The sequence below is a fragment of the Cetorhinus maximus genome, chromosome 5 (assembly GCF_964194155.1).
Source record: "Cetorhinus maximus chromosome 5, sCetMax3.hap1.1, whole genome shotgun sequence".
Taxonomy (NCBI): Eukaryota; Metazoa; Chordata; class Chondrichthyes; order Lamniformes; family Cetorhinidae; genus Cetorhinus; species Cetorhinus maximus.
The window spans coordinates 96579138-96605308 of NC_135883.1; positions in this window are offsets into that span (position 1 = coordinate 96579138).

Here is a 26171-nt window from a genome sequence, read left to right on the forward strand (position 1 = left end):
TCCATGAAGTAGCGAGTTGCAGCATGAGCTTCATTATAGCTTCACAGCTGCAGTCTGAGGCCGCCACACAGGTGTCATCAGCCACATCCTCTGCAGGTATCCCTTGTCCCTGAGGAGCCATCCCTGCAGCCTCTGTGGACCTTGGAACACATGAGGGAGCTGTGGCTGACTGAGAATGCAGAAGTAGTGGACACTCTCTGGAAACTCTGCGCACACCTGCAGGATGTGCTTCTGGTGGTCGTATACCAGCTGCACATTCAGCAAATGGAAGTACTTGCAGTTGACATAGTTGACCGCTTGTTGCGACTGAGATCTGAGCACCATGTGAGTGTAGTCGATGCAATCTTTGCTGTTCTACCTCCGAAGCAAACCTCAAGGCTGATCACGTCCAAGGGATACTTTCAAGAGGTGCTGAAATTGCAAGTGTTGGGCACTTTAAGCAAGACTTCCTCCAGCAACCACAAACCTACAGCCAGCAGGAATGGAGACCCCATCCAGCACAACTGCATTCCCCCTCATGCACCAGATGATAAACTAGACAAGCCCTCTAATGAGTGCCAGGCCAGGGAGGTTGGAAGTAGCTCAGGCTCCCAAAAAACAATAGGAACTTGTCCAACAGTTGATGTGAGATTTGCTGAGGTCAAAGCATCATGTCTAATTGACACAGGAGCAGAAACGTCACCGATTACCAATCATTTCTTTACAGAGCATCTAGCTGAAGAGTGTGAGCTGGTGGCATTCTCTTCAATCATCCAAATCTCCATTCAGCAAGGGTTGGATATGCCTTGTCACAGTTATGTTGAGCTCCCTATATCTGTCCTCAGCCACACTTTCCACAATCTTGGATGTTTGGTGATTAGTGACACCACAGGCACTCCCATAGAAGTGACAGAGTTGAGGACACCCTTAGAGTTAGGGTCGAATGTGCTAAAGACATTTAGACATTCCTGGAAAGCATGAATAGTGACAAGTACATGCAACATGTTAGGAGCTTGGCAGGATGAGGCCAAGAATACTCAATATTGCTTCATGCACGCGAGATGTATTGGCTTGTACCTAACCTGGGAACTGTCTGGGTAGCCAGGAATTGAGCTATTCCTTTACACACCTGCACCTTCACCGTCTCTAAAGGATCATGCCAGGCGTCACCAACTGGGCAATACCATGCACTGTTAGAGTGCATGCTTTTCACATCAATCAGCTATCAACTGGCATAGCTCCTGGAACAATTCTAGTCACCATGGGAGAGAAGGGTAGAATACCTAGGCCAGCTTCCATGATAAAGATGGTCACATCCAACCAAAAACTCCCATAGGGGCCTGTAAGCCAGCAGCTGTTTTTTTGAGAATTGGCCTATCGTGGAAGATAGTTCCAATCTTACTTCAAATGAGCACCTCAGGTAGCTTCAACTTGTGGATGAATACATCGGTTGACTTTACTTCTATCAGAAGACTAAACGTCCATCAACCCTCCTTCATCTCATGAAGGAGTCCAAACGGGCACATAGACTGTTGAGGGGCTGGAAAAGGGTCAGGGAGGTTGCCTTTTGACAGGAGGGAGGTGAAGCAATTCATCCTTCCGGGCTGTCTCAAATTTCAAGGGTTAGAAAGAGTTCACGATCAGGTAGGACATCATGCGTTGGAAAAGGCAACTGTACTGACAAGAAAGTGATATTACTGGCCTGGGATGGCTGCCAATATTGCTTACTACTGTTAGAACTGTGAGGGGTGCACTTTGGACAAAGCAGGAAAGTAGCTTGATACTGGTGGTCATACTTATGTCATTGAACCTGTAGCTGGAGTCTCAGAAGATGTTTCACAGAGGGAAGTTGCTCAATGCCAAAAGACGTGTTGATGCAGGAACAAGCAGCACACTCAGTTGCCAGAGAGATGGAGTCATTAATAGGATACAGAGTTTATGGTGGGGTCAAAGTCAGTGGCTTTAATCTTCCCAATGTCTGTTTGGATTAAAAAGGTATTTCCTCAAATCATGTAAATAATAAAATTAGATTGCACCTAACATGTTCAGTGATTAGGAGGGAACTTGTCTAATTTTCTTCTATGTTCAGAAATACAGATGTCAACGTGACCATTTCTGCTTAGGTAACTCTGGAAAGTGGGAATTGAATCTGAGTCCTCCTAATTGTACAGTTAAGGTATATACCAGATTCTCTAAATAGGCCATTGGTAAAACTAAAAGAATAATATTCAATCAAAGTTCCATACCCAAGTGATGTGGTTTCACTGGTAACCGGAATATGATCTAATTCTTTGCTAGTTTTAAGTTGGATCTTTACAGGGCAGTGGTAATAGTGATTGGCAATCTTCTATTAATAAGTTTGGCTAAATTCCTAGTGCTTCTCCAATATATAGGAATTGCACTGAATTATTTAACAGACTTTTTTATTAGCTTTCAGTAAGTGCATCGCTGCTGTACATTGCAACCATAACAGTTGCAAATTAACCAAATATCAAGGTTTCCCACAACTACTCAGTCTGAAGCTGCCAGGAGCCACCAAGTCTTTCTGTAACGATCAATATGACATGTCATCAGAGACAATTCACAATACTTCATTCCCAGTATCTCTTTCTGCTCAAATAAAAATCCCTGATTGGTTTCAATGCAATGCCAAATGGAAGTATAAGGGCTGATTCCATAATTGAACAGTGAACTCAGCACCAGGGTCAGCCCTATAATTCAGCATGCATATTCTTCGATTTTGTAGCTCCTTGTGACTCATACTCTCAGCAGTAAGTTTTAATTTTTTTCAAATTCCTAATTAATAGTCATCCACTTGTTTTTTCCATCTGACTTAAATTCCAAAATTGAGAGACTTGGGTAAAAGAGCCTCACTCAAAAGGAATGAAGGCTAGTGAATTGGGTGACAACATAGCAGGTTAATTGTGCTTCTTATTTTATACCATTAATATCTTAATAGTTTTGGGACTTTTTTCTTAAACATAACATATCTCCTTATTGGGAAGAATTATCTGGGAGAGACATGTTGTTCCCGTCTTTTTTTTACTAATGACATGTAATGCTTTAGTAAAATATTCAGATTTATTGCTGCTAGAGAGACCCTTAGAGAGAATACCAGTTTTATGACAACTTCTACTCTCATGTCAAGTTCTGCTCTAAACTCTGCTGCAAGCAAGGGAGTGTGTAAGAACACTCTTCCCTAAGGTTTTGCAACTGATGCGTTTAGACCATAATCACGTGGGCTCTGCAATCCTGCCTTAAATTGAAGAATAAGATAATGCAGGAAGTAAGCCCCATCCACTGCTTCACAGCCTCAACCTAAACATTTTTCTCCTTGTCCACACCCGGAAGGCTGTGGGCCACTCCTTACATGCAATTGCCTGCAGGAGAAAGGGCCCAGACTAACAGCAGGTTTTCCTTGTGCTCACTCTTCATACTACAACTTTCTGCCATTGCTATATGGAATTGATAGCAATAGGCACTTGGAAGGAGCAATAACATCAAGATTAGGAACAGAGGGCCTCCCCTCCTACCATTCTGCATCCAGTACCTAGTCACCAAAGGCCCCCACCAAGAGTAAAGCCTTCAAAAAGTCTGCAGCTATATCCCCAATATAGCATTGTTGGGATTTCCCTCTTCACACTAGCTGGTTCTTTCTTGGTCACTTGAGTCTGATGTCAGTGAATAATCCCCAATCTAGATTCATCGGGGCAGGTCAAAATACTGCCCTACCAGGACTCCACCCTGAAGATGAAAACCCAGGCCAATCAGATTTAAATTCCAAGATTTACAATTTATGATCTGCCAATCAGAATTATACAATTATAAAATAGACCAGCAACTGAGGAAGGCAAATTTTGGGACCTTAAAGGTAAATTTTATATTTCATTATGCAGTTAGACAATCATACTTAGTGTTAGGCATTTGTTAATTTACTTTGCTCTTTATCTTGGAGGGTCCATGTTTGAAAACTGTTTTATATTTGGGAAACATCCCTAATAAGAAGAAAAAGGCTACAAAATGTTTTTCTCAAGGTGATTTCAATTGGCTCTTTGCCATTTATAGGCTGGAGAAGGAAGATGGAGGAGGAGCAGCAGGGAATCCAGGAAGGCAGTCTTATAATATGGCATTGTACGGGATCCAGAACCTTCTGCAGGTGCCCAGCTAGTGGGCTATATAGCGCCAAAAAATTATTTCTCAAGATATCCATGTAGTTATGTGCCAAGAGGGCATTGTGGTCTGTGGGATATGTAAAGAAATTCATAATATTCCAAGATATTTATACAAGGAAGGCCTTTTGGCCCATGCTAATTCAGCCACTCAGAGCAACAACACTCTCCCATTGCTCTGTCCTTAAATTATTCCAGGTTTTTAGCTTCTGCCTCTCTGCCTGTAATTCCATTCCAAATGTTGATCTCACTGCATGAGGAGGTGTCTCTAGCTACCAGTATTATAGTTTACCTTTTCATAGCTTGTAATAATCCTCAATTGAATATAAAGTAGTATTTCAGGATAACTTTCTCAATACTACTTTTTATCTCAGTGAGATTTTTTTCTTAGATGTCTCTTTTCTGAGCTGAAAATATTGAAGTCTCTCCAGTTTTTCTTCATATCCCTGTCCACTGAGATGAGCAATCAGCCTTAAGACTCATCTCTATTTCCAACAATTGAAGGGAGTGACTCCTGGAACCAGTCATAAGACTCAAGGTGTTGTCAAACTAGAGCATTAAGTTTGTAGAATATAAATAAGTGGAAGTCCTGATCAGCTTTGACTATGTGGTTCAGCATTCTATTGGTTTTGTTGATTCAATGCGAGGCACATTAAGTCTGGAGTCTACTGAGACTGTCTGGTTCAACCTCATCCCTGACTATTTCAACACCGTTCACCAACTATGTATATTTTTCCTTCCCATTTGCAATACTATACACTTGTTGGCCTTAAAATTCAACTGTCATTGTTCAGCCTGCCTGTATATCTTGATTAGTTTATTCTATAATTTCTGGGCACTGTCTTTTGATTCCACTGCTTCATCTGTAAATCCAACAAATTGCATTGAGTTTCTGAATCCAGGCTCCTGGAGCTGTTGCACACTTTAGCATGCTCGATGAGGTACATAAATCCTCTCTTGTGCTGAGAAGGAAGGGACTGAACAGTGCTGCCATCCCTGATATCTGCTGCACATCTTTAAAGAGTGTCTGCTAACATATGGTTCTGATGTTTTGTTACCATTTGTCGTTTCATTGCTGGACAGCTGAGATCATTTTCTGAATGTTCAACAGCCAGGGTCTAACATCTTCTAAGTCTCTACTCAGGTACTACGTGCTCTCTCTCTAAAATAGATTTTGGCTTCCTTGTGAGTTGAATTATCCTGTGTCAATTCTTCATCTAAATTATCTGTACCACCATTGTACCTGGGCTAGTGAGTGGAAATGGTAGAGCAAAGGATGGAATGTTTCAATTCATGCTAGTCGTATCAGATGTTGAGGTTCTGGCTTCTGTGGAGATAAGCAGGGTGAGAAATGCAATGAGTTTTCTGCCCTCCCCTTTTCTTTCCTGTTAAACTTACATTACAGTGTGAGTCTCAAACAAGAGAAACTGCTTCTGATCTCCGGAATTGTGTGCAATCTTTACTTGCCTGATAAAAGAATGCTTGTTGCTGTCAGTCACAAACTGTTGAATTTCACAACTATTTGATTCTCATCACTTCCCTTATGGAAAGTCTACCAAACTAGTTAGATTTCAATGGTGACTTATGCATTAGGGTGTGGTATCCATTTAACTAGAGTGTTCCACGTGTAGGTGTCATCACAGATCATTTCAGACACAGGATGATACCTAAGATTGTGAATGGACTTTCACAGTCAATAACTCTCCTGTTTGAAATGTTGTTTCTGTCGTACGGAACTTGAGTATTGCTGAAAAAAGAGACATGTCTAAGCTTTTTGTCTTGAACTCATCAGGTATTCTTGCGAGTATCCTGATGAGTGCAAGAGGAAAAGCTTAGAAATGTCTCTTTTTTCAGCAATATTTGAAATGTACAAAATATCCAACAACGCTAAGTGCAGCCATCACAATTACTTTTGCTGACTTTTTGAGGCTGCTGTCCTGAATGGAGAGGGGTCCTACAGCTTAGGAAGATGTCACCCATAACCATGTGCATTTAATTTCACATGTTCATATCTGCTCTATTAAACCTCTTGCCAGCCACTTCTGTGGATAATGCTTCAGTTACTGTTTTGCACACAGTATTGAGCTCCATACTGTAGCAAGAATGTTGAGGTTTTAGAAAAAAAAGTATTGGAGAGATTCACTAGGACGCTGCCTGGTATGAAGAAAAACAAATAAAATATTTTAAAAATTGGGGCTTCCTTTGGTAAAACAACATGAATTATGGATTGACATGATGGATAAGTTTAAAATGAGAACAAGATTGGACATGGTAGATATGAGGAGATTGTTTCCAGTAGTTGAGTTATCGAGCGCAGGACCAACTAATACAAGCGTAAAATGTAAAAGGTTTAGAACAGAGGGTAAGTCAAAATGTTTTACACAGGGATTTGTCTCACTATTGAAATCTCTCCAGCTACAGCAGAAACTGTGTCAATGTTCAAGATTAGTTTGGATAGTTGCATCAAGGAAAATGCTTTGTGGGAATAGGGTAGATAAATGTGATTAAAACTATGGACTGAGTTTTTTACTGGGGTGGGGTTCTCACCCCTCACCAGTGTAAAGGTTGGGGTGAGTCCACCTATGCTTGACTGGTTTGCTACATATCCATTTCACAGCCATCTGGTCTTTAATTAGCTTGAGGCAGGCCTTCTACCCTTATCGGGGAGGGAGTCCCATCTCTGAGAGCTGTCGGCCAATCTAGAACTGGGGGCACGGTTTCAAAATAATGGGTCTCCCCTTTAAGACAGAGATGAGGAGGAATTTCTTCTCTCAGAGGATTGTTAATCTTTGGAGTTCCCTACCCCAAATAGCAATGGAGGCTGGGTCATTGAATATATTCATGGCTGAGTTGGACAGATTTTTGGTCTATAAGAGAGTCAAGGGTTATGGTGGGGCAGGCAGGAAAGTAGAGTTAAGGCTACAATTAGATCAGCCATAATCTTGTTGAATAGCAGAGCAGGCTCAAGGGGCTAAATGGCCTATCCTGCTCCTATTTCTTATGCTCTAATGTTAGATGCTTTGTTAGTTTATTAGTTACAAGAAAATAACATACTGTGAGCTTCCTAAGGCTGTAACCTATTTGTTATTTGTGCCATTTTTCCAATAAATATTTCATTGCACACTTTCTATGTGAAAATCTCTGTGACTACCCCTTTGTATTTAAAGGTTATGGAGGAGGAGAAGGATCAAAGTAACCTTGAGATGTAAGTACATTAGGGTATCGGTGAGGGCAGGCAATCCTATCTGGTTATGTCAGGAAAAACCTGCAATATGGATCCTGTGATTTCCCAAGGAGATCCACACAGAGATGCAGACTCCTGTATTGTGGCCTGAAAATCACTTCTATCATTCAGACAGCTGTCAATGGCTGCCAAGGTCACTACTATATTAAACTTAATTATACTGAGTCATTCCAAGCAACTGGAGGATCTGTCTGTGAAATCACCCAATGTGCACTGTACTATTACATCAGCTACCTTATTTCTCTGCATAATTCAAATAATCCATTTCTCCATAGTAAACATCCAGAAACACACCTTTACCCTGCAAATTGTTCTTGTCATGGGAAGGCAGAAGAAGGCAATGAAGTTTGGAATGGAGATTGAACAAGAGCCTACAGGGCACAATACTGCAGTATGTAATGTTACATTCCAGTCCCTGCACAAACTCTGCCATAATATTCTATGAAAAGCTAAATTTGCAGTGTATGCCTGTATGTGAAGGAGTGTAAGGGTAAGCAAATGAAGATAGGAAAAGACAAGATGACATCAGCCTTCAGCTTGGAGGAAACCTCACTCCCTGGGAGGAATTTAATGTTGGCGACCAGGGTCTTGCCTTCGGCTGGAGAACCTGTTGGTGTCCCATGCCCCCATGGCGGGAAGGCGCGCCAGCATTAAGTGCCATCAGGCATTTAACTTGCCAGCGTTGGCCTTCACAAGGAGTTAGGACCCCGTGGGTGGAAATCCCACCCTCCAAGATCTGCCAGCCAGTCAGAAGGGTGGCAGCTCTCCATTGCCCGCCAGCACCAATTCCATGCCCATTGACCTACTCTGCACTGTATAGAGCCCCAATGGTGACAATAGGATGTGTAAAAAAAAATGCTTTAAAAAAAGACATTCATTCATAACTTTCCACTATGTTAAAAAAAAGGTGGTAGCTGGCAGTAATGCACCCACCAGGCCTAGAATCGACGAGGATTTCAGTGCAGTTGGCCATGGCACCCGAAACACCATCCAGTGTAGGAAGAAGTTGAACGATCTCATCTGCTCCACCAGGGTAAGTCATCCTTTAATTCCCTCCAATAACAAACTCTTATCATGGCATCATGTAACCAAAGGACTTCACTCTTCAGGACACAACCATTAGCAGGGGACATATATCACCACTGATTGTCTCACAGAAACTTTCACATCGCCACCACCCCATCTATCATGCTGCTCACACTCCATCCTCGGCCCCTTCTGGAGAAGGCTCGCCACACACAGGGGGCATGCATCTCAACCTATGCTTCATACCTTGTCATCACTTGCTTTTCTTTTGCCTTCATCCAGGGCAAGCTTGCCCACAACTGATAGGAAAGATCCCAGACCTGGGGGAGGAACGGCCGACATTGTACCCCTCACGGAATTCAAGGAGGATGCCACCATGATCACAGGGGAGAACAGGGATCGCTCCTGTGGGGAAGGGGGGATTGAATTGTTTCAGCAAGCTAGTATAGATCACACCTCCTTCATTTCATCACATCCTGACAATCACAATGCGTGACATGCAATCTTTTAGTCTGCATGGCTATTAAGTAAAACTCTCTTCTCTCCCTTATAGGCACCAGCAGATTGAGGCCCGCAAGGCTCCCACCGTAAGTCCCAGGTCCCAGACCACATCCGAAGAGGAAGCTGAGGAAGAACCATCACAGTGCTCACCTGCACCCTCCACCAGCACAAAGAAATACACCTCAGTGGTGCATAGTTCTTGCTTAGGCTTGGGCTCACCAAGTGGAGAACACCTCACTGACATGTGCCTGCAGCAGTCAGAGGCAGGGACAGCTCAGTTCTCCGGCACTCGGAGGGCTGCTGGAGACCAGCCACCTGCTCAGTCCGAGTCAGATGGTGAGCCTCTGCAAGCAGCTGCCAACTCAATGCTGCAGATGCAACAATAGGTGGTGGAACATTAGGCAGAGAATCGGCAGTCATTCAGCAGACTAGAGTGAAGAAGGAAGGAGTCTGTCTGCGTTCTGTCTGATGTCATGGCTCTGACATGCGAGCGCCTTGAGGTCACCATGGGAAGGTTGGTGATCATCATGGACACTTTGGTCCAGCAGATTTTGCTGAATTTGCGCTCAGCGCTCGACTGCATGGCCATTCACCCTGGTAGGCAACATCAATTTGTAGGTGAGAGGCGAACAAAGAACCTTGAGTTCCCTCCAGGTGCACACTCTCCTCAAGGAGTCAGGGTGAGGCCCTTGGGCATTCACAGGGAGGATGAGCATCAGGCAGACACCCCAGAGACCTCCACTCAGGACACTCCAAGGATGTCCAGAAGCTCGGAGTCTCCTCTACCTGTGACCCCATCCACTCCAGTTGCTCAGGCCGAGGAGTGTGCATCTGTCCCTAAGCAGGAGCTCCTTATCAGGCGGGGGCCCTCCAGGCTTCGGGCCACCAGACAACATGCCTCAAGGTCATCACAGGCATCAGGATGTAGAAGTCAGCAGGCTGCCTCCATCCCAGCTGCAGATGTCAGGGCTACACCCAGGCGTAGTGGTAGGGTTAGGAAAATTAAGAAATATTCTGAATTCGTTTCTGTGTCAGGGGTGTGCTACGACTGTAAAATGTTGCACTTTTGCAAATACATTAGATGTTTATGTGAATTGCTTGGTCAACTGAAAACGTTGTGATTATGCATATTTGAATCCTCTTATTTTGAGGTTTAGCCATCCTCCTGCTCAGTGATAGTCTCCCTCTGTAAGGTTCACATTCATTTGACATCAACCTCACTGTAGATAGTTTCCGCACCTTTGTTTGATGTCAGGGAGATATGTTAAAATCTTTATTAGAAGTGTGTAATTAAAGCGCTTGTAACCCTTCTTCTTGACAAAACACCATTGTGTTAGGGCAACTAAGCAACTGTGAGAGATTAGTGGCAGTTATGTCTCCTCAGTGGCAGTGTCAAAGGACTAAACACGGACAGGAGGAGGAAATTCCCAAACATATCTTCATCTCACTGGCCAATGTAGTTTCTCATTTATGTCACAAACACTGCTTCAAGTGAGCTTTGGCAGCATTCTTGCTGTTGAGTGGACTTTCATTTCCCAGAGCGAGTGCATACAGAGGAATTGAACATAAAAGTAAGGATGGTATTCTATAGGGCATTGGTGAGACCACATCTCAATTACTGTGCGCAGTTTTGGTCTCCTTATTTAAGGAAGGTTGTAAACACGTTGGAGGCAGTTCAGCGGAGGTTTACTAGATTGATACCTGGGTTGAGTGGGTTGTCTTATGAGGAAAGGTTGGACAGGTTGGGCTTGTTTCCACTGGAGTTTAGAAGAATAAGAGGTGACTTGATTTAAGTATATAAGATCCTGAATGGTATTGACAAGGTGGACATGGAAAGGATGTTTCCTCTTGTGGGTGAGTCCGGAACTAGGGGGCACTGTTTTAAAATTAAGGATCACCCTTTTGGGACAGAGGAGAATTTTTTTCTCTCAGAGAGTTGTGCAACTTGGGAACTCTCTGTCTCAGAAGGCGATGGAGCGGGGTCATTGAATATTTTTAAGGCGGAGGTAGATAAACTCTTGCAAGGCAAGGGAATCAAAGGTAATCGGAGTAGATGGGAACTTGGAATTCGAAACACAAACAGATCAGCCATGAGCATATTGAATAGCGAAGCAGGATCAAGGGGCCGAATCACCTACTTCTTCTCCTATTTCGCATGTTACTATGTATATTCGTGTGCATCACTGACCTTCTTAAAGATCATGGCCTGGTGAATCACGAGGCTAGAAAATACAAATCTGAATGCAAAGCTAGACCTTGATGTGACAGGTTGGACATCCCTTTCAATGAAATGGAATGGCATTCGGGGCCAGGAGAAATATGGCCATCTCCCCTTGCCTTCAGTTTACTCCTCCTGGGATCTGGTAGCAGTTAAAGTGTCATGGGCATGCCTCCTACATCTTGCTTCTAACCTCCTAATGAAGGCACCCCTAGGTAACAGCGATCATAATATGATTGAATTTTACATTCATTTTGAGGAGCAAAGAGTGCATCCACGACTAGCATTTTAAACTAAAATAAGGGCAATTATGAGGACATAAAAGCAGAGCCATGTAAGTGAACTGGCAAATGACGTTAAGGGATATGTTAATAGAAGTTCAGTGGCAGACATTTAAAGGGATATTTCAGAATACATAGAAAATACACATTGCAATGAGAAAGAAAAATTCAGAGGGGAGGGCCCACCATCCGCGGTTAACTAAAAAAGTTAAAGACAGTATCAAACTTAAAAACAGAATCAAACTTAAAAGAGAAAGCATATAATTACGCAAAGATGGGTGTCAGGTCAGAAGATTGGAAAGAATATAAAGAACAGCAAAGAATGACAAAAAGATTAATAAGGAGGGAAAAATTAGAGCATGGAGAGAAAGCTAGCTAGTAATATAAAGACGGACAGTAAGAGTTTCTATAAATATTTAAATAAGAAAAGATTTAAGAAAGTGAGCGTTGGTCCTATAGAAAGTATGTCTCGGGAATTGATCATGGAAAGTAGGGAGATGGCGGACAAATTAAACAGGTATTTTGTTTCGTTCTTCATGCTAAAGGGCACAAGTAACATCCCAGATATAGCTGTAAATCAGGAAAATGGAAAGGAGGGAGGAACTCGGGAAAATTACAATCACCAGGGAAGTGGTATTGAGCAAATAGTTGGGGCTGCGGGTTGATAGGTCCCCAGGCCCAGATGGCCCGAAGGTCTTGAAAGAAGTGACTCGTGAGATAGTTGATGCACTGGTTTTAATTTTCCAAAATTCCCTAGATTCGGGGAAGGTTCCATTAAATTGGAAAATAGCAAATATAACTCCTTTATTCAAAAAGGGAGGGAGACAGAAAGCAGAAAACAATAGGTCAGTTAACCTAACATCTGTCATAAGGAAAATGTTAGAAGCTATTATTAAAGATGTTATAGCAGGGCACTTAGAAAAATTCAAGGCAGTCAGGCAGAGTCAGCATGGTTTTGTAAAAGAAAATCATGTTTAGCCTATTTATTGGAGTTCTTTGAAGGAATAATATGTACTGTGGATAAAGGGGAACCAATGGATTTACTATACTTAAATTTCCAGGAGGCATTTGATAAAGTGCCACATCAAAGGTTATTGCAGAAAATAAAAGCTTATGGTGTACGGGGTAACATATTGGCATGGATCGAAGGTTGCTTAGATAACAGGAAGCAGAGAATTGGCATAAATGAGTCTTTTCCGGGTTGGCAGGATGTGACGAGTGGTGTGCCACAGGGATCAGTGCTGTGTCCTTAACATTTTACAATTTATATAAATGACTTGGATGAAGGGACCGAAGGAATGGTGGCTAAATTTGCTGATGGCACAAAGATAGGTAGGAAAGTAAACTGTGAAGAGGATGTAATGAGGCTACAAAGTGACATAGATAAGTTAAGGGAGTGGGCAAAAATCTGACAAATGGAGTATAATGTGGACGAATGTGAAATTGTTCATTTTGGCAGGAAGAATGAAAAGGAAGCTTATTATTTAAATGGTGAGAGATTGCAGAGCTCTGAGATTCAGAGGGATCTGGGTGTCCTAGTGCATGAATCACAAAAGATTAGTATGCAGTTTCACAAGCTAATTAGGAAAGCTAATAGAATGTTATCATTTATTGTGAGGGGATTTGATTACAAAAGTGGGGAGGTTATGCTTCAGTTGTACAGGCCCTTGGTGAGACCAGATCTAGAGTATTGTGTACAGTACTGGTCTCCTTATTTAAAGAATAATGTAAATGCATTAGAAGCATTCCACAGAAAGTTTACCAGACTAATACCAGGAATGGGCGGGTTGTCTTATGAGGAAAGGCTGGACAGGTTAGGTTTCTACCCACTGGAATTTAAAAGAGTAAGAGGAGACTTGATTGAAACCTTTAAGATGCTGAGGGGTCTTGGCAGGGTGGATGTGGAGAGAATGTTTCCTCTTGTGGAAGAATCTAGAACTAGGAGTCGCTGTTTAAAAATAAGGGGCTGCTCATTTAAGACTGAGATGAGGAAAATTTATTTCTCTTAAAGGGTTGTGAGTCTTTGGAATTCTCTTCCTCAAAAAGTGGTGGAAGCAGAGTCTTTGAATATTTTTAAGGCAGAGCTAGATAAATTGTTGATTAACAAGGGGCTGAAAGGTTATTGGGGGTGGGTAGGAATGTGGGATTGAGGTTACATTCAGATCAGCCATGATCTTATTAAATTACTCAAGGGGCTGAGTGGCCCACTCCTGCTCCTAATTCTTATGTTCCTATGTTCATATGCTCGTCTATGGCAGCGTCACCTTCAAACTGAATCTCATCACTCTCTTGAGGTTCCTGCATGGGCCTCCTGATCTTCATCTTCTGAGGAGTTCTCAGTGTCCTCCATTTCACCCTGTGGCAAGTGATCACCTCTTTGCAATGCCAGGTTGTGAAGGGTGCAACACACAGCGATGATGCGTGAAACCCTATAGGGAGTGCACTGCAGTGCACCACCTGAGCGGTCCAAACATCTGAAGTGCATCTTCAGGATGCCAATAGTATGCTCAATTAGGGATTGTGTGGAGATGTGAGCTGTGTTGTACTTCTCTTCTGAACTTGTGTCATCAGCCAGCATTTCAGTGGGTATCCCTTATCCCCAAGCAGCCATCCCTGGCTGAGCAGTAGATGTTCAGGCCCTTTGAATATCTGAGGCACCTGGGAGTGACTCAGGATGTATGAGTCATAGCAACTCTCAAGGTACCTGGCATACACGTGCATTATATGCACACCAGTTGAACATTGGTGTAATGATAGCCTTTGCAATTGATGAGCATTAGAGACTGCTGCCATGGAGCCCTGAAAGCCACATGGGTGCAGTCGATTGTGCCCTGCACTCTTGGGAAGCCTGAAATAGCTGCAAAGCCATTGAATCTTGCAGCCTACCTATCTTCGTCGAGAGCAAACCTCACAAAGTGATGTGCCTTGCTGTAGAGGGCATCAGTGACCTCCTTGATGTATTCATGAGTTGCGGACTGCAAGATGCCACACAGGGCCCCTGTTGATCCCTGGATGGTGGCTTTTTGCGCCATATCATCCCATTCCCGGTGTGATTGTCTCATTAATAATGCATTCATGGCGAACACACCAGCTCGCTGTCTGGCAGGCTCGGATTTGCCCGCCACACCATTAATTCAGCACTTCCTCCCTCTGAGGGCACCATATTTAAAGCATACCAGAGTGCATACCAACTCCATGTCTTCAGGCCAGGATTGCTTCAGGCGACAGATGGTCCTGAAAGTAAAGAAGACGGCAGCCCCCAAATTTAGTGATGCCTCTCTGGGGCACCTGCTGAATGCCGTGGAAGACTGCTGCGATGACCTCTGCCCCCGCTATAGCCGCAGGAGGCCCACCAGAGTCACCAATCTGGCCTGGGAGGTGGTGGCAGTGGTGGTCAACACCACCAGAGCACAGAGGACGTCAGCCATCCAGTGCAGGAAAAGGATGAATGCTCTCACCTGTTCTGCCAGGTTAAGTCAGCCACCTCATCACTCTTAGCTCACACACTCACAAACCCACCACACATCCATAGGGATCTCACACCTCAAGGGACAATGCCACTAACTCTCTCACACACCCTCACATCTCCATCAGACTCATATCCTCTGGAACTCACGTCCTCACCCCATCCATGGCTCCGTTTACCACCCAAACATTCCATGCAGTGCGATGCATCCTGCTCACACTCTCTCCATCTGTTTTCATGCAGGAGAAGCTTTGTTACACCCCTCACAACCTCACCCCCTGACACCTTTGTTTCCCCCCCTCACAAGCTAACCCACCACCACCACCCCCGCCCCCATACACCTTCCTTTCCCAGTCAAACCTAGACCTTCCTCTCCCACCAAAAACTCCCCCAGTGCGCCTTCCTCTCCCACAGACAGCTGGACCTTCCTCTCCTCCCTCCCCGTCAATCATCCATAGCAGCCCATGGCCAAGACCGTGATGTTCTGAAGCAGACCCCAGGCGTCATCGGAGATCTCCAAACTTCTGTGAGCTGCTTCACAGCAGAGCCATGTCCATGAGAATCCACCCAGCATGCAATACAAGTGTTCATCCAGGATGCGGTAGCTGTAGTGCTCCAACATTTTCTGCTCCTTTGATGTCCAGGATCTGAGCAAGACCCTAACAGTAAGTTCCGACTTCTACACGTCACACTTGTCTAGATGTGTTCTGGGCCGTTGTGTTTTGCCGCAGATGTGGGGGGTAAATTTGATGTGGGACGCTAATTCCAGTGAGCAGGCAAGATAATGAGATGCAAATGCATTGAAATTAGGTTCCTGACATTGGACAGCAGGAAAGATAGCCTGCCATTGATGGGTGGAGCGGATGATCGCAAACTGGTTTCAAGACAGAGTAAAACCCATTTTTGGCCTTCCTGGCACTCACACCCGCCATGATGCCCAATGCCAATGGGGTGGAAAATTCTGGCCAATGTCTCTTAATCATTTGTAATTAGGAGAGTCTTCTTAAGTCTACCCTAAATCTGGCAAGTCGCCTCCAATGTCTGGGTCTCTCTTTCTGATATTCATGTTCTAGCTGTGGCTCCCCTTAACTCTGGACCTCAGGTGAGGCCTCCTTTTGGAACTGCACTTGGCGTCGCCTCTCCCTCCTTTGTCTCCTTCATTGAAGTTGAACCCTCAAAAAGGCAACATTGAACCCTGCACCCCTAATTGCTTTATCCTTCTCTCTGAAATGAAAGATTGAACAGATTAATGAATAACAGGTCAACATAATGAAGCATACAATCTGTAGCCAATAACAACTGTAATGGTCTATAGTGATTTCTTCCCTACGAGCCTTGCTGCTGATGCAGCCTTGTATCTGAGGCATGAACAGACACATCAAGGTGACCAAATTGCCATCTCTGAGACTTGACATCTGAATCCCTCAGTGGTTGGAGAAAGTTAGAATGACATGCATGACCTGACATAGCTCAGTGCTGCAATCTCAGATTTGGCAGACTAATTCACAATAAACTGCCCATGACTGGTTGCCCTTTGGCCCATTATGAATGCCAATTCTGGAAAGCACATGACAGTTCTCTATTGATGGGATGCCAATAATGCAGGTGCCTCCAGGTAGATTTCTACCTCAGACCCCTCCTGTTCAGAATTGCTTCTACTTTCAAATTATAACTGCGCCATAACTTTGATAGAGCCAGATGGTGGTTCTGCACTGTAATTTCGAGACCAGCTTCAAAGCTCCCTCTCTCGTTGTCCATGACCCAGAAATCTACGATGTGAAGGTAGAGCTCCCTCCTGTTATTCTCTAGCCTCCCTCAGTAATACTGGATCCCATAATTGTTGTGGGCAACATTCCTACCTCGCCCCTGCACCTTGCCACCACCCCCCCAGGGCCCATTACTACCGACTTGCCCATGCCCCATCTACCCTCCTCATCTAGACGCTGTGTGCACGGTCACCTACCAAGGTGAACCCCTCCCCCTTAAGGAAAACTTTTCATATACCCTGCCGCACCCCGCACCCCCATACCACACCCCGCCAAACCCTCCCCCTTTATGATGTGTTCCCCAAACACAGGCTGCAGATGCCTCCCATTACCATCACCATCCCATTTGCAGCCCAGTAAAGAGACAGGCTAGCACAGGGACAATGATTGTGAAAACACCCTGCACACCAAGCTGTGCATTATTCCTACTGAGCACACAGCCCTTGCCCCTCCCTAGAACGGGAGTACAATGTGCACGCCATGTACAGCCCTGTAGCATGTTTCGTTTCACTCCATGACTGTTTCAACTCACTGACTCTTGACTGTGAGGCCCACAGAGCCCCATGGCTGTCTTAACTCTCTGACTCCTGACTCCAAGCCCTAGACCAAGGACTTTGTGACTTTTCCAGAGTTCTCCAATGCCTTCATGGTTGAAGATGACACTGTCTCGCTTCCTAAACCCACCTCTTATAAGTCTCCATTCGACTCATCCCTCTTGTGTCGCACGAACAAACCCCTCCCCACCCCTTCCTCTTCTAGAGTCTACATGCATCCCTTCCCATTAATACATGTGGTATCCCATTCAGCCCTTTGTCAGCATTTCAGTTTCCCTTGTTGGACTCCAGTTTCCCATCCTTCAGTCTCCCCTCTGCCTACGATCATTTCCCCTCCTCCTCTGCCTACGATCATTTCCCCTCCTCCTCCACCCCCTTACAAAGCCTTGCTGCCCCTCTGCCTTCCATTGTGTCCCCTCTCCCCACCATTCCCCTGCAAAGCCTTCCTGCCCCTCTGCCTTCCATTGTGTCCTCTCCCCTCCCATCCCCAACCCCTTGCGAAGCCTTCCTGTCCCTTTGCAAGAAAGTGTCGTTCAGAACAATGGTGGCACCCACCTGGAGGAGACCACCCCTACAACCCCCTGGTTGCAATTCTGGCCCCTGTCTGAATGTTGAGCCCTGCCTGAGTACCGCTGCACAGTGTTGCCTTTGTGACTAAGGAGGCACCCGCCAGGAGCAGACCAACCCTACACCCCCAGCAGTGTGGCATTCCACTGGAATTGCAATTGGACGAGCACAGTGCTGTGGCAGGTAGGCTATGAATGTTACACTCACCTCAATGTCACAAGTGAAGTGAGGTCTGACCTGTGCACAACACTCTTTTTCAAACGTGATTCAGACCGACGTGATTTCCCACCGTCGTGACGCAAGATTGGAAGGTTGCACGTGATTCCGGTGAGAAGCTAATTTAATGAGCATTCATGGGATGGTAATGAATGCAAATGGAATTCAGGCAGCGGGATACCCAACCAGCCATTGGGAGAATTGCAAACTAGTTTTAATGCCGGTGGGTTTCCAATTTTTTGGCTCCCATTAGAATCTCTGCTCCTACCCACCACGAGCAGGATGGGAAAATTCCAACCCACCTTAGGTAAGTCAGTGAACATGGAACACGAAGGTATGTTATGGAGGGAGCTTGCTTGCTGTTGCTTACCAGACCTAACAGGACACCATGTGCATTGCAATTGCAATTATGCATAGTGCCCTATTTAAAGCTTGGGAACACCTGTGCATTTGGAAAGTGCGGCACCAATCTTCCAATGTGATTTTGCACTAAGCTTACGCTGAAGTGCTGTTGTAATATAATCTTGGACAAACAAGTGCAATCTGAGCAGTATACATTGGCAACTTCCCTGACACCATCAAATATGTTTCTCAGTTGCCAGGATCAGTGATAAGGCAGCGTCGACTCTTATTGATGCCTCCATCCAGTTGACTCTGATTCTGCTTTTGGCTGGAGAGTAGCCTTCAACTCTAGAAAAGGACAAGCCTTCTTTCAGTAACCAATGCAGCAGCAGCTCCAAAACAGTGTTAATGAAAAGGGCAGTTTTAATGTCTTTAACTTGTTCCAGTCATTTCTCCTTGTTTTTTTAATTTATTGATGAGATGTGGGCACAGAGGATTCAATCAGGAGGGACCATTTCCCCCCAGCCTGAGCCCATGGAGAGGCCACCAGGGTTTACACTTGGCGTGAGCACACCCCGTGGCCAGTGGTGCCAGTGAGAGGCCCTTAAGTTGCCACTAACTGGAAACTTTATTGCCTTAGTTGACCAGGGTAAGCAGGAAGGCAATAGACAGCCCACCTCCAACCATCCCACCCAGTTAGTTTTTCCAGCCCTCCCAACCCCCACAACTGCCTGCCAGCCCCTCCCAGGGGCTGCGTAAAATCCCAGTCACCATTTAATTTTTTTTAGAGATAATATCTGTAAGCATACAGATGGTCATGAATCTTCTGACAAATATACAGCATGTTATAGCTCTAAATGTGTTATTTTTCAAATTGGTTAGAAAAGATACTTAAGATAATGATCTCTGGCAAAGAAATTGGCTATGATTGTAGTATGAATATATCTATAGTGAACAACTTTTAAAGTACTAGGTTGAAACCACGTCTCCCAGGACAGGAAAGAGATAATGCAAAATATGATTGTGGGTGTCCAAGGTTTTATAGAACAGGTCTTTCATGTTTTTCATTATTAAAGATTGTGCTTGGATTCTGGTACAATTCAGATTTTTGTACATGTTAATGGTATTATGTTGCGTTACAAACAAGTGAAACAAAAGCATTTCCTGTCAATGACAAAGAAAGGCTGATAGGGCAATTTTGTTTTTCACTCTGAGGTTCTTGATTTGTAAATCTAAAATTATAGTTGTGCTTCTTCATAAAACAACCAGAGGAAACAAAACTGCTTCTGAATTGCAAAGAGAGAAGGCGCGCTAGCATTGGGCGGTATTTTCCATTTTTGAAACGGAGTTTCCGTGGCGCATTCCCCGCTAGGTGAAATTGTGCCTGATTTTGTGCTCAGAAGCTCATTAATTATGCATAGGTGAGTTTCTCTCCGAATCACGTGGCGGGTTGGGAACTGATTCGTCTGCCCCACTGCCACCTATTGGGGTCAAAAGTCTGGGCGCCATATGAAATCGTCACCCTGGCTCTCTCCAGCCCAGCTTTGTGAAGAAGAAGTTTCCAGATGACTGCATCAAAGAAGAGAACTGCCCCAAAATTTACTAATGACTCCCTGGAGGCCTTCGTCAATGGTGTGCGGCAACAGCGGGATGACATCAACCCCAGGGATTGCTCCAGGAAGCCCAGCAACCTCACCTCGCCGGTCTGGGAGGCAATAGCGAGGGCAGTCAGCACATTGTGCAACTGCCCGAGAAACACCATCCAATGTAGGAAGAGGATGAATGGTCTCATCTGCTCTGCCAGGATAAGTCAACCTTCAACTCACTCCAATCTCGCACTCACAATGGCATCATGCCCACAAAGGCTTACACTGCTCAGGGATTTCACACTATATTAGTAGGAAGACATCAACACTGATTGTCTGACGGACACTTTTAACATCACCAGCATCTCATCTTTCATGCTGCACAAACTCCATCCTCAGTCCTTACTGTAGAGGGCTCACTACACACAGCAGGCATGCATGCTTCCCAACCTCTCCTTCATCTCCTCATCATATTCCATCCATTTGTCTTCATGCAGGCCAAGTTCACCCACAACAAGAGGGAGAAATCTTAGACTGGAAGAGGAGGGCTGACATTGTGAAGCTAACCAAATTTGAGGAGGATGCCACTGAGTTGGCGGGCGAGAACGAGACTGCTCCTGTGGGGAAGGTGGGATTGGCCTCTCCCAACAAGCCAGTACGGATGAGCCCTCCATGAGTTGACCACATCCTGATATTCTCTGTGAGTGATTTGCAATGTTGTATTCAGTCTGCTCATGAACAAAATCTATCTGCTCTCTCTTACAGGCACCAGCAGCTCCAGACACACTTCCAGACTCAGCATAAGCCCCAGCCCCCAGGCCACATCAGACGAGGAAGCTGAGGAACCATTAAAAAAGAAGACCTGTCACTGCAATCACCTGCACCCTCCAACAGCTCAGAGACACATACCCTGGTGGGTCCTAGTCATAGAGTAGGCTTAGGGTCAGATTCTGGGGAACACCTCTCAGACATGTCTTCACACCAGTCGAAGGCAGAGACAGCCCAGGTCTCTAGCACTTGGAGAACTGCTGGAGATCAGGCACCCTCTGAGTCCGAGTCTGATGATGAGCCTGTGGAAATGGTCATGTCACACATGCTGAAGATGCAATGACAGGTGGCGAAAAATCAGGTAGAATTGCGAGAGGCAGTCAACAGAGTAGAGCAAAGGATGGAGGAGTCCATTCCCATTCTCTCTGATGTCGTGACTCCGACATGTGAGTGCCTCGAGGTCTCCTTGGGAAAGATGGTGGCCACCATGGAGGCCTTGGTCCAGCAGATCCTGCTCAATTTGCACTTGCACCTGTACTCCAACACTATAGGCATTGGTGGGATCCATCAGTGGTGAGGTGAGGGGAGGGGGTGGAGCACCTTGACATCACTCCAAGTGCCCCCCTCAGGGAGTCAGGCAGGGGCCCTCTGGCACCACAAGGAGGAGGACCAGCAGCTGGAGACCCCAGGGCCATCCACCCAGATGACTCAGAGTGTCCAGCTGATTCCAATTCCCTCTACCTATGACTCCATCATCTCCGGCTGTACAGGCCGAGGAGGGTGCACCTACCCCACAGCAGGACATCCAAAGCAGGCCGGGGCCCTCCAGCTCTTGACACTCTAGAGGATGCCCCCCAAATTGATCAAAGACAACAGGGCGCACCAGTCAGCAGCATCCTCCGCCTCTGCTGCAGATGTCGGGGATGCACCCAGACATAGCTGTAGGGTTATAAAAATTAAGAAGCTTTGAAATCGCTTCTGGGTTATAGGTGTTCAATCACTGTTAATTTAATGCATCTTTGTAAGTACATTTTCTGTACATGTGAATGGTCTCGTATTTGAAAGTGTTTTGCATATGCATCTATGTGCCCTCTTATTGCGAGGGTGAGCCATACTCCAACCCAGTGTTGGCCTCCCTCTGGAGCCTCACATTTATGTGATATGTAGCTGACTCTTGATAGTTACTCCACCCTTGTGTTATATCAGGGAGATGTGTAAAAGTCTTTACTGAAGTGTCTGTAAAATGTGTTAGCAACCATACTCCTCACAAGACAGCATGGAGTTAGGTATGCTCACTGGCCTTGGAGGGGTAGCTGTAATTGTCTCTCCAAATGATAAGGCCACCTTCACTGGAAAAGGACAAGACTTGCAGCCATGATGCTCTCTCCAACCATAAGGATATCTCAGTGTCCGCAAAAAGTTTCCCATAAAGGCGGGCACCACTGCATCAAGTCCTTTGACACAGTGTCTGTGCTGTTGTGATGACTATCACTTCCCAGAGTGCTCCAATGGAAGGTTTGCCACTGACCTTTCCAATGATTAAGGTCTAGTGAATGATGAGGGCTGAAGATGCAAGCCCGAATGCTGAACTTGCCCTCGATGTCATTGGTTGTAAAGGCTTTTCAGTGCACTGGCATGGCACTAAGTGAGAGAGCAATGTGGCTGTGTCCCATTGCCTGTATCTTAATCATCTGGAGTTTTGTGGCCATCAGTGTGGTACGGGCGCATCTTCCACATTGCACTTCGTTGAGGGCATCTGCACGTGGAAGAAAACGCTCATTTCCCAATCAGGTTCCTGCCCTTCCTGCTCTTCAACGTTACGAGGAGCTCTCAGCCTCCTCCATGTTTCTCTGTGGCAAAGGATCCCCCCTTTGAAACACAACATTGTGAAGGGCATAACAGACAACGATTTTGCGGGACACCCTCTGTGGAGAGAACTGCAGCACCCCACCTGAATGGTCCAAACATAGGAAGCGCATCTTCAGGATGCTAATGGTCTGCTTCATGATGGATCGTGCTGCCTTATGCACTACGTTGTATCTCTCCTCCGAATGACTCAGAGGACGATGTACTAGTGTCATGAGCCGTTGTTTGAGTGGGTATCTCTTATCCCCCGTAATCACTGAGGCCCTCCAAATATCTGAGGCACCTGGGAGTGACTCAGGGTGTATGAGTCATGGCACCTCTCAGGGTACCTGGCACATATGTGCATTATGTGCTTCTAATTATTGCACACTAGTTGAACGTTGATGGCGTGGAACCCTTTCCTGCTAATGAACATCAGGGGCTGCTGCCATGGAGTTCTCGGAGTCACATATAGGAAATTGATTGCACCCTGTACTCTTGGGAAGCCTGAGATAGCTGCAAACCCCAGAAATCTAGCAGCCTGGCTAAGTTCATCGAGTGTGAACTTCGCATGATGATGATCCTCACTGTAAAGGGCATCTGTCACCTCCTTGATATATTCATGTGTTGAGGACTATGAGATTCTGCATAGCTCCCCTGTGGATCCCTGGAACGATCCACAGGCAAAAAAAGAACTAGTGTGGCGGTGACCTTCAGGACCACTGGCAGGAAATGTCCTCCCAGCCCATGGGGCATTAAATCCTCCCACAAAAATGTGACAGAGGGAGCTGGGTATCCTAGTGCATGAATCGCAAAAGGTTGGTATGCAGGTGCAGCAAGTAATTAGCAAAGCTAATATAGTTATTGTCCATTGCAAGGGAAATGGAATACAAAAGTAGGGAGGTTATGCTTCAGTTATACAGGGCATTGGTGAGACCACATCTGAAGGACTGTGTACAGTATTTGTCTCCTTATTTAAGGAAGGACGTAAATGTGTTAAGAGCAGCTCAGAGAAGGTTTACTAGACTAATACTTGGAATGGGCGGGCCATCTTTTGAGGAAAGGCTAGATAAATTAGGCTGGAGTTTGGAAGAGTGAGAGGCGACTTGATTGAAACATATAAGATCCTGAGAGGACTGGACAGGGTGGTTGTGGAAAAGATATTTCCTCTTGTGGGAGAATCTAGAACTCAGTGTCACTGTTTAAAAATAAGGTGTCGCATGTTTAGGACAGAGATGAGGAAAATGTTTTTCTCTCAGAGGCTTATCAGACTCTGGAATTCTCTTCCTCAAAAGGTGGTTGAGGCAGAGTCCTTGAATATCTTTAAGGCAGAGGTAGAAAGATCCCTGATGAGCAAGGGGGTGAAAAGTTGTCAGGGTAGGCAGGAATATGCGGTTGAAATCAGATCAACCATGATCTTACTGAATGGTGGAGCAGGCTTGAGGGACCGAGTGGCCTATTCCTGCTCCTAATTCATATAATACAAACATATGATCCACTACCTGTCTTGACAAGTGCGAAGGTGGCATTGTCTGTCGCTCATTTCCAGACAGGAAAGTCTTCTTCCATAGACCCGTGGTCGTGCGAGCCACCTCTGTGGGATGGGTCTAACCTTCTCATCCTCTGGGTGTTGCTGGGTCTCCCCTGGACCTCATTCCAGGCCTCCTCTTGAAGCTATGCTAGACGGCACCGGGCCCTTATCCTCCATGATCAGATCACAATCATCACTAAGCAGCATTGAGCACAAACCCCATTATTCAATCCTCCCTCTCCCTGGGGACTGATAGATGCAAGAGATTAATGAACACTGGGCAAATATAGTTGAGCTCCCACTTGCATACAGAAAGCCAATGTTATGCCCTAGAGCTGCTTCTGTGTTAGTAGATTTTTGTTGATACAGCCTTGCAGCTGAGGTGCGCACTCACATATTTAGGTGACTATAATGCCTGACGCTTGACATCTCAATGCTACAGAGCTTGGGAGAGGCCTGGACACATTCATGAAATATGCCACCTTACCAAAGGCACTCCTGCAATCTATGACTTTGTTTGAAGATTCAGCTCAACTTGCACTTCAGCAATGACTGGATGGCCTTTAGCCCATCATCCATGCCAACTGGAGAAAACACATTAGAGGTTTCCATTGATAATCTGGCAGATATGCAGCAGCTGAGTTTCTGTCATGGTTGCCTGCATTTTCCATTTTCACATACCTCTCTGTTGAAGCTCAAATGGAGCGTCTATATTGTGAAGTAATGACCCTTGCAGTCTCTCGTTAAAACGCACCAAAAGGCAGTGGCTCCTATCACACCTTCTCAAGGAAGTCTTCCTCTTTTCTCTGAGCTCTGACCCTATTTCAATGTTTAGGTTCCAGGCAGTTTGAGGGTGCCCCCTGAAATGGGCCCCTGAGTGCAGCATTGGGCTCCTCCCCCACTGACTCAGATTCCTCCAAAGCAGATTCTTTTCCAGTTTTGATTTCTAACTGCGCCACAGCTTTGTGATAATAAGATGGTAGTGTTGAGATTTTATTTTGAGACCAGATTCGACCATCCCTTGTGAATGTTGAGGTCCCTCTAATCTTCCTGGAACCCTACGGTGTACAGGTAGAGCTCCCTCCCATTATTCTCCAGCCTCCACCAGTAATCCTGGACCCCACAGTAATTGTGGCTGACATTCCTGAACCCACCTGAACTCATCACTGTCGATGTCCCCATGCTCAATGTAGATCTCACCCCTCCTCATCTCAAGGCTGTGTGCACAGTAACGTACAGAGGAAACACCCCCCCGCACAGGAGAGTTTCAAATACCCCACTCTGCACTACATTTTCTCCCTTTACAGGCTGCGGATGCCTCCCCTAACCCTGACCATCCCATCTGCAGCCCAGCACCAAGCCAGACAAGACAATGGCCAGCAACTGTAAGACCATGACCATGCCCTGCACACCAAACTATGTTTCATCCCAATTGAGCACACAGGCCTAGTGACTACAACATGCAAAGCCCTATAGCATGGTACACAAAGCCTCAGGACTATCTTTAATCTCTCACCCTGATCTCTTGATCCCAGATCAGGGGCTATGGTTGCCTTTCAATGAGCTCTCCCGTTCCTTCTTTATTAATGACAACAGTCTCCCTCACTCACCCCTCCATTGCATGCATCCCCCCCCATTCATACTGTTCGACTCCCATCCATCCCCTTCTGTGCCTGTGTTCTAGTCTTCCATGTGGGGCTCCAACTTCCCCACCCTCAGTCTGCCCTCTGCCTGTCATCGTCTCCCCCTCCCCTCCAACCCCACCAATTCCCATTGTCCCCTTTGTCTCCTTTTCCGGTCACGCCTGCCACAGAACCTGCCACAAGCAGGAGGGGAAAATTCCACCCATTGACTGAGACAAAGCACTGAAATTTGCCTCCGGTAGAGTGGCCCTCTGCTGCATGCGGAGGCTGCCAATGCAATAATGTGGTCTCCTTGAGGCAGGACGGAGGCCATTGGGGCCAGAGGCTCTGTCCACGGGGGACTGCGGCCAGGAAAGGCCGCACCCATGTTCCAAATAATCTTCCCAGAGGGGTTTCACCTCCTTTCCAAGGGGCCTAATGGCTTTGACCCTCTGAATTTGTAAAAAAAAAACAATGCTAAAGCCCAGGG